This window comes from Protopterus annectens, chromosome 15.part0, assembly GCF_019279795.1.
Source record: "Protopterus annectens isolate FY-2018-M chromosome 15.part0, PAN1.0, whole genome shotgun sequence".
NCBI classification, from domain to species: domain Eukaryota; kingdom Metazoa; phylum Chordata; order Ceratodontiformes; family Protopteridae; genus Protopterus; species Protopterus annectens.
In genome coordinates, this window is record NC_056749.1 from 526889647 (window position 1) to 526904803 (window position 15157).

Genomic DNA, 15157 nt, shown 5'->3' on the forward strand with positions numbered 1-15157 from the left:
AATATTTTAAGCATTTTACAGACATTTATTGTTGCATGATTACTTGTCTTGGTTGTTCCCTGCCCCCAACTACCACAACCATCTGCAGTAAAATTAAAATTATACAAAATTCATTTGTGAAAATGTGCAGCAACAAAAATGGTCTGATTTCAAGCAGTTTTTCTTATGCAATTTCTCTCCTTCAGTCCTTCCTGCACTATATTCCTCAAAATCATTTACATAATGGGATGCATTACCTGACAAACTGTGTCTCCTATAGAAATGGGAAACTATTTTATTCAGGATGTTGACTTTTCCCTCTATTGTTGGATTATTTTCAAATGTGTCAGCTTCTGCATCTCACATGCACAGCTACAGCTATCACATTTTAAACACCTTTATTAAATGATCACTTCAGACACAGGCACACATCCATTAATAGAAATGAAAACAAGCCATATTAACATTTTTTTCATTTAAAACACATTATACATCACACGTTTTCTTTCTTTATAACAACAGACATTCAGTCCAGCATTACATAAATTGCTCAATTCCTGCTTTCCCTCCAACCACACTCCTCCTTCTGAATAATAATCTTCATGTGTTGTTCCCACAAATTCCATTTACTTCAGGGTAATTTGCTCTTTCCCTTTTCTAAAGACCCCAGTTCCAGTTTGTTTATTTCTTTTACAAAATGCAGCACTTCAGATACAGTTAGTTTAGATTTGGATAATCATTTTCTAGTAATTGCTTTCTTTGGCAGCCAACAGAATTAAACTTAACAAGGCCTTACTACATCTAGGCAATTCAGATCCTGTATCCCAGCTCAAAAGAATCATTTCTGAAATTACAACCATTGCTCCCCCAAACATTTCTGACCGAGTACTCTGTAGGGATTTTTTTAAACCTGCCAACTCATTACACTCCCAAAAAGCATGTTCTTATCTCTTTCTTCCACTTTGTAGCTCCATGACTAGCTATCTACCCGAGGAAAAATGATTTGAAATCTGCTTCAGGTATGAAAATACTTATGAAAACACTTCCAAGAAAGAAATCTAAACCTTCTGGATTTTGTTGCATACATAGAAGCCATACAAATGTTCCCCGTTGTTCCTTTGTATGTTTCTTTTCCAGTTTCTCTTCCCAATCTTTTCTAGCCTCCTCTGATTAGTTCTTATAGTTATCATGCAGTAGTTTATATGCCCTTCTAATAATCCCTTTCTTAACAATAGTTTCTGTTCTAGATTCAATTAAAAACTTTACCAGCGTAGATCTTTCACTTCGGACTCCCATATCCCTTTCTTTTTGCTTATACTCTGTTATCAATCCCTGGTGTGGAAGGCCATCTCTAACCTGCAATCCAAACTGCATCTGCTTCTAGTCCTCATCCCACTCTGTTACCTTTCTCTCTCTAGTTAATTATATAGTATATGCAGTGACTTTTGGCTTTTCCTGGTTAGGGGTCGCCACAGCGGAACTCCGGTCCGCTCATGATTGGCAGTGGATTTTTAGGGTGCTGAGTTGCCAGCCCGATGCCCAACCTTCAACGAAGGCACGCCCATTCATGCTCGCACCTACCTGCATGTCTTTAACGTCACTCTACTGCAGGGAGGACATGCAGACTCCACACAGAAGGTGCTCCAGCCGAGAATCGAACAGGAGAACCTCTTGCTGTGAGGCGACAACACTAACCGCTGCACCATAGCGGCGATAATACATTCCAAAATTAATTATGCTTCAAATACCTTTGTTCCTTTGCCATTTTCTTCCATTAAATTCCAGGCCACATTTACCCATTTTCTGTACCCCTAGTTGCAGTTATCACTAATGACATAATTTCCTTCTGCAGCCCAATGTTGTCTTAGTCCTTACACTATTTTCTGAAACTTTATGTATAAAATTTAGTATGGTTGTTATTTTCTCTTTAAGTATCCAAAATTCGACTTTGTCCTTATTTCTTGACCCCCCCCCCCAACCTAATCATCATCCCTGTGTACTTCTGGAGATATTATGCATGATGTTACTATATACCAGTTAGTGCTGAAAGTATTTCTCCTTAAAAACTATTGCTAAATGTTTTGCAGTGGTCAAAGTTTTTTGTGTTTTTGGGCTAAATGAAAAGCATATATCATGTTAATATTTCTGTTAGTTTTAACCAGGAAATGTTTATATGATGTTGTGTGGTATCTAATGACAGTACACATAAAGCTGGAACATTTCTCAGAGATAGCTTTTGTCTAACGACTTCCAGTTTGGAGACAGTTGCATTCTTTCAGCAAAAACACAGACAAATATGCATAAATACTACAAGTATGTAAATATCCCACTCAGTGTCCACTTGGAGGTTTCGTGAAATAGCATTTCACAAGCTCAGTCAGAACACAGATAAGGACTAGCTCCTGACCCAAATGGAAAGGTCAGTAAGTAAAATATTACAATCAGTTTTCAAGAAAAATATGCAAAAATGCCATAGTAATATATCTGTTAATAACTTGAACCACTAGGAGTTTATATGATATTTCAGTATCAAGTGAAAAATTACACAGTGTTAGAAAAAGACTTCTCACTAACAACTGGATAAATGTCAACAATTTGCAGATACTTATATTTCTTTACCAATAAAATATTCAAATATATGTAAATATATTTATATAAATATCTAAAACAGTGTCTAACTGGAAGTGGTGTGGAACAAAATTTCACAGACCCAGTCAGTAAACAGGTCACCACAGCCTCCTGACCAAGACTGGATAGTTGGTAAGTAAGATGCTGTGATTTCTTTTCATTCGGTACTATAAATATATGGCAAATAATTTTTTTTATTACAAACTGGAAAAAACAAGTTTTTATGTTTTTTCAGTGTATCAGATGAATGCATACATAATAGTAGAAAGCTTCTCACTTGTAACTAGTGTCTAAATTCAACCACTTGTCAGATTATTTCTACTTGTTTATCTATAAAATATGCTAATATGCTATAACTAGTATATTTATGCAAATATCTCAAGCAGTGTCAATTTGGAAGCCTTGTGTAACAAAGTTTCACAGAGTGGTTAATACTTGATAAATTGTAAAGTCCATGCAAGATTATAGCTATATGCCATATTTTCACATTTTTATGAATAACTTGAACCAGAAGGGTTTTATATGGTACTCCATAAAAGAAATCTGGACAAAGCCTAAAATAATGGGGGGGGGGGGACAAAGGCCCAAAAATAGGGACAGATTTTAAATATTGCTTTTATAAACTAAGAAAGCTGCTAGAATAACAGGATTTGTGATAGCATGCTTTTTCTGAAGGCTATGAAGTCTGAAACTCAAATACACGTTATTATTTAATGACTTAAATACTCTGTGATTTGCCAGAAAAACAAAGATTTTTATGAGGAACAGACCAAATATTTGAAGCAAAAATCTGGATATTCTGCAAAAATCTGTACAGCTGAGAGGTATGCTCCACAGTAGCAAATGAAAGTATACAGTGTTGGAAAAAAATTTATCTGATGCCTGGTGTCTATTTAGCACTGCTTTTCAGATGTTTCCATACATCTCTTAAGAAAGCAGATATGCTAAATATTTCTGTATCTATATATATAATCTATATATATATATATATATATATATATATATATATATATATATATATATATATATATATATATATATATATATACACATGCATGCATGTCTATATATAGCTATATATATATATATATATATGTGTGTGTGTGTGTGTGTGTGTGTGTGTGTGTGTGTGTGTATATCATCATCATCATCTTCTTTTGGCTGTTCCCATTAGGGGTTACCACAGCGGATCACCTGTTTCCATTTCTTCCTGTCCTCTGCATCTTGCTCTGTCATACCAACCACCTGCATGTCCTCTCTCACCACATCCATAAACCTTATCTTAGGCCTTCCCCTTTTCCTGTTACCTGGTAGCTTCATCCTTAGCATCTTTTTCCCAATATACTCAGCATCCCTCCTCAGCACATGTCAAAACCAACGTAACCTTGCCTCTCTGGCTTTGTCTCCAAACCTTCCAACCTGGGCTGACCCTCTAATATACTTATTCCTAATCCTGTTCACCCTCGTAACACCCAGTGCAAATCTTAACATCTTTAACTCTGCCACATCCAGCTCAAACTCCTGCCTTTTTGTCAATGACACTGTCTCCAACCCATATAACATAGGTGGTCTCACTACCCTCTTGTAGACCTTCCCTTTCACTCTTACAGGTACTTGTCTGTCACAAATCACTCCTGACACTCTTCTCCACCCACTCCATCCTGCCTGTACTCTCTTCTTCACCTCTCTTCCGCACTCACCGTTACTCTGAACTATTGACCCCAAGTATTTAAACTCATCCACCTTCGCCACCTCTACTCCTTGCATCCTCACCATTCATTTGTCCTCCCTCTCATTCACACACAAGTATTCTGTCTTAGTCCTGCTGACCTTCATTCCTCTTCTCTCTAGAGCATATCTTCATCTCTCCAGGGTCTCCTCCACCTGTTCCCTACTTTCACTACAGATCACAATGTCATCTGCAAACATAGTCCACGGGGACTCCTGTCTGATCTCGTCTGTCAACCTGTCCATCACCATTGCAAATAAGAAAGGGCTCAGAGCTGATCCTTGATGCAACCCCACCTCCACCTTAAACGCATCCATCACTCCCACAGCAGACCTCACCGCTGTCACACTACCCTCATACATATCCTGTACCACTCTTACATACTTCTCTGACACTCCCGACTTCCTCATACAATACCACAACTCCTCTCTAGGCACCCTGTCATATGCTTTCTCTAAGTCTACAAAAACACAATGCAACTTCTTCTGACATTCTCTGTACTTTTCCATCAACACTCTCAGAGCAAACATCGCATCTGTAGTGCTCTTTCCCGGCATGAAACCATACTGCTGATCACTAATCACCTCCCTTCTTAACCTAGCTTCCACTACTCATTCCCATAACTTCAGGCTGTGACTGATCAATTTAATCCCAATACAAATATTAGAAGTAAGAAAGAAAATGGTTGTCAGCATATTAAACCATGTGTGAAAGAATTTACTAGTTACAAGCCTGTTTAAGTAAATACATATTATAAACACACATACATTATAAACACACACACATATATATATATATATATATATATATATATATATATATATATATACATACACACACACACACACACACACACACACACACACACACACACACACACACACTTTTCATCTCATACGGTTCATTTCACTTTACCACACAAGCTGGTGGCTGAATACAATTGATGACATATTTCATACTCATTTGCTACAAAGGTTTATCAGTTAAGCAGTTTAATTTTAAAATTAATAGGATTTGATTCCTTTATACATACAGCTGAAAAGTATAAATATTCTCTGCAGAGTAGCTGTTTACTTTTAAAAAGCTCTTACTTTTAAATAGACCTTACCACTATTAAACAATATTTAAATCAGAAAGCACCTTTTCAGTACGTTTTAACTTAATACCAGTAATGGCAACCAACAATACAGACAGCATCATTTAGCCTAATAAACAAATACAAAAATGTAAGTTGGTAACTATAAAAACTATAAAATATTTGTAAATAAAGCACATAAGATGGAATTTATCCAGACTGTAAAAAGAAAATGACTTATGTTTTATGACTGGAAAAGTGCAAAAACTGTTACTGGACCTAGTATATTTAATTTATTTTATTTTATATTTTTGCAAAAGTACTGCCAGGCTGGAGCAGAAAAAAGGAATGAAAAATGGTACACATGCATATATAGCTTAAGAAAGTAGATGTGACTTTAAATATTCTCTGCAGAGGATGTCTGATGACATCTCCTCATCATATCCATCCATAACCCCTTATCCCATTTTTGCACATGGAGTCGGGGTGTCACTTCAACAGTGACAATCGTCTAGAGCCAAGATTCACATCTTAACTCAAAATTATTGTATTGTTTAGCTTACTCACAGAAACAAATGCTAGTGGATGTGCTGATGTGACTCAGTGGGACCAGGTGGACATGCCCACTGCATGCTTTCTCCGTTTCATTTCTGTCTGTCAGGCAGATGGTTCTCAGTCCTAATATACAGCTTAAGAAAGTTTTTCTTTTACAGTGCCTAAAAATACTAGACTTTCTAAATGTTACAGTGATAAACAGATCACTGCCACAACCCTCAGTGGTACTATCGTGATTGCCTGGGAAACATGCACAATATGAGAGAGTGCCACAAGTGCCACTGCTTCAGTCTGACCACCTGAAGAAGACATTGTGACAAGTAGAGCCCCACTTCTTATTGGATGGTAGCAACAGAGGACAGCCAGCTCAAGGATCAACAGGATTCTCTTGTAGAATTTTGAGCAGGAGCCAGAGTAAAATGAGAATTTAAGGCATCAAATGACCTCCACAAATAAATACAGCCCCTTTGGAGACCTCACACTTTAGTATGCTGTGAGTTGTCTATTCAGCTATTGAGGAATCATGCTTTGTGTCTTTTCTTAGCTGTCAACAATGAACGGAGGTGGCAAGGACCATCACAGCAATCACCTATGGAAGTGGGTCACTGAGTGTCACTGGCAGTTTACTCACTATTGCCCTCGTGCTTAAGTGGTGTACTGACAGCAGTGCCACGTGGAAACAAGATAGAATGACTGTTGTTACCATTATCCTTATTATAAGCATGATCAAAGGGGAGAGTAACTTCTGAAAATGTTAAGTCTTCTGTCTTCTTAAAGTTACATTAATTTCTTATCAGAGTGGGTTTATGCAGAGATTAATTTTGTGATTGCAACACTGCAAATGTAAAAAAATTAAGTGCTAATTGTGATGAACACTGCCAAGTTTGTTTGCAAGCAATCTTCCTATGAAAAATATGGTACTGGCTGCAGTATGTAGAAAAACTGTTGCGTTACTGACTTCCTGGCCTTTCTTAAACAAGCAAACCATTTAAAGCTGTGTTGGTCATAAGAGCAGACTAACCAGAGACAAAAGAAAATCAATGCAGAGTTCTTAATACAGCTATCAGCAAAGTGCTTTTTTTAAACTTACTTGGTCAGCTAAAATGTAACAGCCTTCTCCATCAATGTAATGGTTTTACTGAAAGATTCTTATATGATACACTCTCTTCAACATCTGGCAAATTATCTGTGCTCATAAGTTGCTGTCAGTTCCTAGACTCCAGTTAAGATGGTTGGCAGCATAATTACCTGGACTGATTGAGATTTTAATGGTTATACTATGAAGCACAGACTTCCTCAAAGTCAAAACTCCAAAAGAACAAAAAAATGCCCAAAATCCAAAAGTTGAAAAAACTCCTTTTTTGCTTTTTGCAGGAGGTGGAACCCTCTGCACCTCTTGATCTGTGGTCAAGCCTCCCACAGTCCCCAAATGTGTACCCACAGTTGCAACAATTCAAAGATGGAAAAGATCTTCCTAAAGAAATGAATCATTGCTGGTGCACAATTAGAAATGGCACCGGCAATTATTTCCTGTGGGAAAAAGTGTTCGGCATTCTGCAGCTCATCTTTCTTTTTTCCTCCAGGCTACTGACACTTGAGCATGTGTAGGGGAGATGAGTGCAACACAATAAGCTAAGCATGTGCCTAACTCACATTATGCCGCTGTATACAGAATCACAGTGCATAATACCAAATGCATTAAAAGCATACTACCTTAAACAAAATGTTTAAAACAGGAAATTTAAGCAGCTAAATATACTAAAACAGTGACAAAGTTAACTGACAGCATACATTTTATGTCTCTGTTGTAATGAATGTTTTGGGGGAAATGTCAAGCATTTTCCTCGGCATTGTGGTCAGGTAGATTCAGCTTGACAAAGCACTTAATACTATTTAATGCTCTACTCCTTCTCTCCTCCTGTGTTACTACAATTTATCATCCTCTCCATTTTTTGTAGTACAGGAAAGCCATTACAAAAAAAATGGAAGACAATTGTACCATCATTTATTGAATTCTAACACATTACCACCTTTGTTTGCCAAAATGAAATGAATGGCTTTAAATAAATAAAAAATGTGGATTTCAAATTTTGGACTAAGTTACTTCATTATTATACAAATATTACAGTAATACTCTGTGAAATTAAATGTTTCATTGGGCTGTTCTTTGTAAATTAATTTCAACCAAATAATTTTGTTCAGAATCAAGTTTTAGACATTCTGTAAATATTTACCTGATTAAAATAAAATGACATAAAGAAAAAGGTAAGTGTGGGCACAGGCCAAAATGAATTGATCAGCACCAGCTTTGAAGTCACAATGCACCAATTTCATACTGAAGTAATCACTAGTTCTACTTTCATGTTTATGGCCCACAAACATGGCAACAAACTTCCTCTAGGAGAATAATCTGGTACTCTATCTGAAATTTCAGGGACTCTAACTCTAACGCTTGAAATAGCAAGACAGTCAACATGGAAATCAGAAATCTATACTATTAGAATGGTGTACTTTAGACTATTTCCACTACTGCAAAGTACACTGATTTCAGACTTTCAGGTACAGCTGGTAGCGTTTTCATCTCATAGAAACAGGTTTTCTAATTCGCTTCTTGGCTGAGGTGCCTTCTAAGCAGAGTCTGCATGTCCTCCTTGTGTTTTCACCAGGTGCTCCAGTTTCTTATACCAATTACTTATACCAGTGCATTGGTGTTAACTACCATTGATTATACCGTGATATTATAGGAAAACAATGTCTGTGTTATTTCTGAAGATTTTGCAGAGAATGTCTTCTGTCTACTCAACTGTAGCACTACACAGCCAGTTTCTATCCATTCCACCAAGAGTTGTATAGATCCTTAACATCATTAGACAAGTGACCAATCAGATAATGAAATGTCTGTGCAGTTCTAGATTGAACTGGCTGGAATCATGTCCGACTTCCTGGAGAGTTAAAAGGCATCCTGCAAATTGTTCTGTAACCATTTACCTATATCGTCTTTACAGATCATTTTGCCCATTGTTACATCAACACCCTTTTGTTCACGTGCAAATCATAAGCATTTTTGTTTACTTTACAATACTGTAGTATTTACAGCCTTCAGCTCCTTTGCAACAATTAAGCATCTCTAAAGCTGATCCTTTGAAGTATTTTAACTCACTGTACAATGTTTCCTGCTTCTTTTACGGAAGAAACATACAAAAAAGTCATAGAAGTGTACACAAAGGTGGTGGCCAGAACTAGAAAGACAGTGTAGGCCATATTTTTTTCCTTTCTGTTTCAGTTCTTGCTTGAGTGCAGAAAACAACAGATACCAAGCAGGATAAGCAGACACATGTTTTTTTTTATATACAATTATCATTCTTTTGCAGGAGCACAGTGACATATGATGAAAACAAGCAGAATCATGTTGTCCTTAATAGTAACTTTAGAACAGACCGCTATGATCAAAATGGTTTTGGGAATTCTCTCAGTTTTCAATTAATTTCCAGACCAATTACTTATACATTTCCGTTTACATTGTGCTTCTAATTTCATATGAAATAGAGCAGTTACTCTATGAATTATAATGGCATTTTTCATTATGCATTTTAGTATGCCACACTATTTAAAGCAATTGAAAATCTTTGTATTATACAGTACTGTATAGTGGTGCATGTCTTACTGTTATAACACCTTGCATTTGTTTTTGGGAGCTTTTATTTTTGCTAGCCAGGACAGAAACAATAGCTGCAGTTTTATGTGTGGTTTCTCATAGGCATTCTAACAATGCATTAATAATAATAATACCTATTTATATGTTCCTAGGTTCATAGATTAGTACTAACCTAACTGCCCTTGTGGACCATTGTAAGCCTAGCCAATTACCTCATGTGAAAATCAAACCCCACACATTGTGTATGAAGGATAAACACCTTAGCCATTACACCAACCTCCCATTTGCTACCCACGTAGACCCACTGGACACAGTCATTTTTCAGGTATGACCCAGGAGCAATGTCAGGTTAAATGACTTGCTCAAGATCACTCAATAGGCAAGTGAGTGCTGATGGAATCAAACTATGTACTCCAGGAACTAAAGCTGGCAGCCTTAACCTGCTTCAAAAACTTGCTAGATATCCTGAATACATATGGATGTTTAATAATTCAGTCTTGTTTTTTTTTTGTTTGTTTTTTAGGACAGATCAGCTTTTTTTGTTACATTTGAGAATTGCAATTGGATGGTGTCCTTTAGAAAGGTGTCCAGTTTGGAAAAGATTTTTAATGATGGAGCCATACTGTCAGGCTGCAAGAACTCTTGCTGCTAAAATACAATAAAACGTTTAGCCCTAGGGGAGAAGTATCAGTTCTTTAGCACTTCTCCTTTTTCAGGGAGGCTATGTAAGGGGGTTGCACTTATTTTATGCCCATCATAGATTTCTTGATATTATTTCCATAATAAATAGTACTGAACAAAGGTATAATACAAGGTGGTCACTAATGGTTAATGTATATATATGTATGCATGTGATAAAACAGATTTTATGAAACAGCAACAATATCAAATGCAAACATAGATGCTGTTGGGTGATGCATTTAAATGAGACAACATATCAGTTGAACAAAATAATTAATTAGTTTATTAGAATCAGTCATGCACTGGTCTGTCTAATTTTATGAATGCTCTATATGCTACACACACACGCACACACACACACACACACACACACACATATATATATATATATATATATATATATATATATATCCAGAAAAATTTCCACCAAGGCACAAAAACACTGAGAAATTGCTAAAAGTGCCAAGGGACACAAAGAATACCAACCAGATGACAGTAAAGGATATTTATTCAGCCGAAGCAGACGTTCCACAAACCACATTAACGCTTCACAAATACAACACATTTTCATATATATATATATATATATATATATATATATATATATATATATATACCATGCAGTTTGTCAGCTTCACAGCTAGTTAATGTCCTGCATGGGTCTAGTCTTACAGTGAAATCAATGTTAATCAATAGCTAATATAATCGAGGACCTTGTATGTTTAAGTTGTGTGAGCGTGGGAGAAGATGAAGCCCCATATATTAAACATATTTTGTTTGGTTTATGTGTATTTGGGTGCTTATACTTAGGATGTTTATTTGTACTTTTAAAAACTGAAAGCATTTTAGTTTTAAATCACTTCATTAGCTTTCACAAACTTGGGGGTGGGGTCGGCTTATCTTTTTCTATTTTTTTTTTTATGTTTGTGTTTTGAGGTTGACAGTTTTTTTTGTGAGTTTTGTGGCTATATGATTATATGACAAATGATCAACTGCTCACCTCACCTCTCAGACAAATTAAGGTCACAGCACATAAACTCACATATGCAGAGATTTTCACTAACAGAGACCCCCCCCAATCCACAACACACACACTCACCACTAAGCATAAAAAAAACAATACATATATCACACACATTTGTGTCTCAACAACTAAGCCTCTAAGGCAAAACACATTGCATGTCTTGGTCATAGGTGACTCTCCTTAGTGAGACACACAGATGTCCCCTTCACCAGACTAGACAAGGCGAAGGTCACGGTCAGCTGCCTATCAGGTCCCAGGATCTGACAAATCATGCATGCACTCAAGTCACTCAACAAGTATTGTTACAATTCTGTCACAGTCCATGTTTGAGTGAATGACTTGAGATGTACCTCTCTGGACTATATGAAGAGAGACATGACAAAACTCTCTGATTATATGTCCCAGACATGTATACTCCTAGCCCTAAGCAGTAGCCTACCCTCACCCAGGATGATGCCACAATATGAACAAAAAATTATTGAATTCAACTATTGGCTCAGCTTCTGGTGTCAGTCCAGGGGGATCCAATATCTGTCAGTCTGGGTACCCATGAAATACCACATAGGCATTAGCTCACTAAACAATGAAAGTGTGATAACAGACCACGGGACACAGGTGGAAAGTAGTCTCTCCTTTGATAACCACATCGCCATAGTAGTCAGGAAATCCTTCTACATGGCACACCTCATCACAAAAGGGTTCGCCTCTAGAAAAAAGGAGGTCATTGTTCCTCTCTACTCATCCATCAGACCCATTATAGAGTTCAATGCCTCATTTGGCATGTATCTCACAAGACACCTACAACTGGAAAGGCCACAGAAAGACCTCACTAAGAGGATTACTGGCCTCAAACAGATGCCATATGCAGAGCATCTCAAAAAACTCCAGCTCAACTCCGTCACATATCACCTACTCATAGGCAATCTCTGTCTAACATACAGAGCTGTTGGACATGCTACACTTAAAGAAATCCCAATCTTTCTGAACCACATGCTCCAGGGACCTAAACCTTGTCACTACTTGTCACCACAATAAACAGAACATGCTGGAGGGATAGATTCCTGTCCCAGAGACTTCCCATACTCTGGAACATGTCAAGCAAAGCTCCTCATTGGCCCTCTTTAAGAAAAATCTTAACGGCTGGATGGGAAATATAAAATTCACCCCGGGGATCACTTCTGCGGCACTGCTTGACAGGAGCACAGGAAAATAATTTTCTATGGTGGTGAAAGCTGGGGAACCTTTTTGGCTAGGCTTATATAGGCCCCAGGGCTGATAGCCTAGTATCTACCTATGAACCTATATGGTAGACAGACATTGCTACCTTGCTAGAGCTAGTCTGCACCTGCCCCCCCCCCTAGGCTTTTAGATATTGGCAAAGGCCCTTGCCTCCCCCATAGTGTCTTTTTTAGGAAATGTCAAAACAACAAATTTTCCAGTGTAACAAAATATAATCGAGACAAACTTGGGGTCCTGCTGCTTAATCCTAGGAGTTTAAACATGCAATTTCACTCATGGAAGCCCTCCTCACCTTGGAGGATGCTGACATCTGTGCAGTTATCAAGACATAGTTCAAGGCTGCTAAGAGCACCTCAGACATGCAAGGCTACAATGCCTTCCACATGTTCAGACCTCAAAATGAGTATGAGGGAAACAAAGGTGAAGGTGTATCCATCTTCATTAAAACTAAAGACACTGTGAGACTGGTCAAACAGCATGACTCTCTCAAACTACTCCATGTCCAATTAACAACTGGAACAGTTCCACACCACATCAATGCTAGCTATAGATCCCCCACCATGAACCGGGACAAGCACACTGCGTACATTAATTTACTGGAATCCCTCATCATACAGCCCAACACCTTAGTCACGGGAGATTTCAACTATCCTTCCATAGGCTGGGGGAACATACATGAGCAAAAACACACTCGCCAAAGGTTCCTGGACTTTGTTAACTCAAATGCTCTGGAACAGATGGTCTGTTCCCCCCACTAGGAGCTCTAATGTTCTGGACATAGTACTCACCAACATGGGGGGGGGGGGTTGCTGTACTTTCCTATGTGTGATGCTATCCCTGGTTAGGTCAGATCACAAATCAGTCTTGTTTGAAGTAACTACTGGGTCCGACACCCTCATAGGAATGAAAATTATAAAAAAAACTTCACTAAAGCTAACTACAGCATATTAAGTGATGGTATAAAAAGCTTCATACCACCCACAATCACAGACACCAATGATCACTATGCAAAAGTGTATGCAAATGCCCTGAACAAACACTTAAGCGATTGCATAAACTCTGCTGTACCGGATTGGATCAAAATCATGTCTTCCCATAAAAACAAGCCACCATGGTGGACTTCAAGTATAAACAAATTATATAACAAGAGTAAGAAACTGTTGTCCAAAAGCAAGAGGGATATCACTCTGCAGAGGAAGAGTTCCCTTCTAAGCCTAAACAGGAAAATCAGAAATCTTGTAAATTCCTCTAAAGCTAATTACAAAACTAAAATTGCATCTCTAGCCAAGAATAATTATAAGGCATTCTTTAACTACATCCAAAGTCTAAAAGACAATGCCAGCTATGTGCCACACTGATTGTAGATGGGATCACTCATACTACAGAGGAAAATATCGCCAACCTGCTAGGTGACAGATTCAGGACAAAAGTCACCCCCCTATCCCCACCTACCATATCCCAAATCATACCTATCACCAGTCTTCTGCCTAGTATGTCTAGAGAACAAGTCATCTCTGCACTCGCCAAGGCCAAAAACACAGCCTCAGTGAGACCAGATAATATCCCAGGTTGTTTATTAAACAATCTAGAACAAGAACTAGTGGACCCACTTGGCATTGTCTTTAATCATAGCTTGAGAACTGGCTATGTGCCTGCAGAATGGAGAACAGCAACAGTAATCCCCCGCACAAAGGGGGCCATCAACTGACCCTGGGAACTACAGACCCATAAATCTAACCAGCCTCATCTGCAAGGTCCTGAAAAGAATTATCATGGACCTTATCAGGAAATTGGCAACTTCCAAATGCTTGACCCAACCCATTTTAGCTTTGTTAAGGGTAGATCATGCTTATAAAACCTGGTAGACTTATTTGAGAATGTCACCAAAGCCATGGATGAAGGCAAGACAGTGCACACAGCCTATCTCGACCTTACCAAGGATATTGACACAATTCCCCACTCTGGCATCATTAAGGAACTCTCCCTGGTAGAGATTAACCCTTACATTACTAGATGGGTAGCCAAATGGCTCACCAACAGAACACACTGTGTCAGAATTGGTGACTCCACCTCCACCAGTAGACCCATCACCAGTCGAGTACCACAGGGGTGTGTGCTGGGCCTCTTACTGTTTGGCATCTATTTCACAGAAGTCCAGGCCAAAGAAGACGGCCTTTGGCTCACCAAGTTCACTAATGATTACAAACTGGGAGTTCCCCAATGATGTCAACATATTGCAAGAAGGGCTAACACAAAGAAATGATAGGCGCCAAAGCCATAGTCTAAACATATTGCAAAAAAAAATGCATTTTTATTCCCTTTGGCAAAACAGAATTTCCTACAAATTACAATACTGACAGCACACCTCCTGAGTTCCAACCCAGTGGTGCAAGACTTGGGAATACAGGTTGATAGCAATCTGAACTTTGACCACCAAGTTTTCACAGTGGTAAGGAAAGCCTTCTATGTAGCACTCCTCATAAGCAAGGGCATAGCATCCAGGTCAAGGGATGTTATAACTCCACTGTACTTGACTCACATCAGACCACTAATAGAGTATAATGCACCCTTTTGCATATATCTCACCAGACA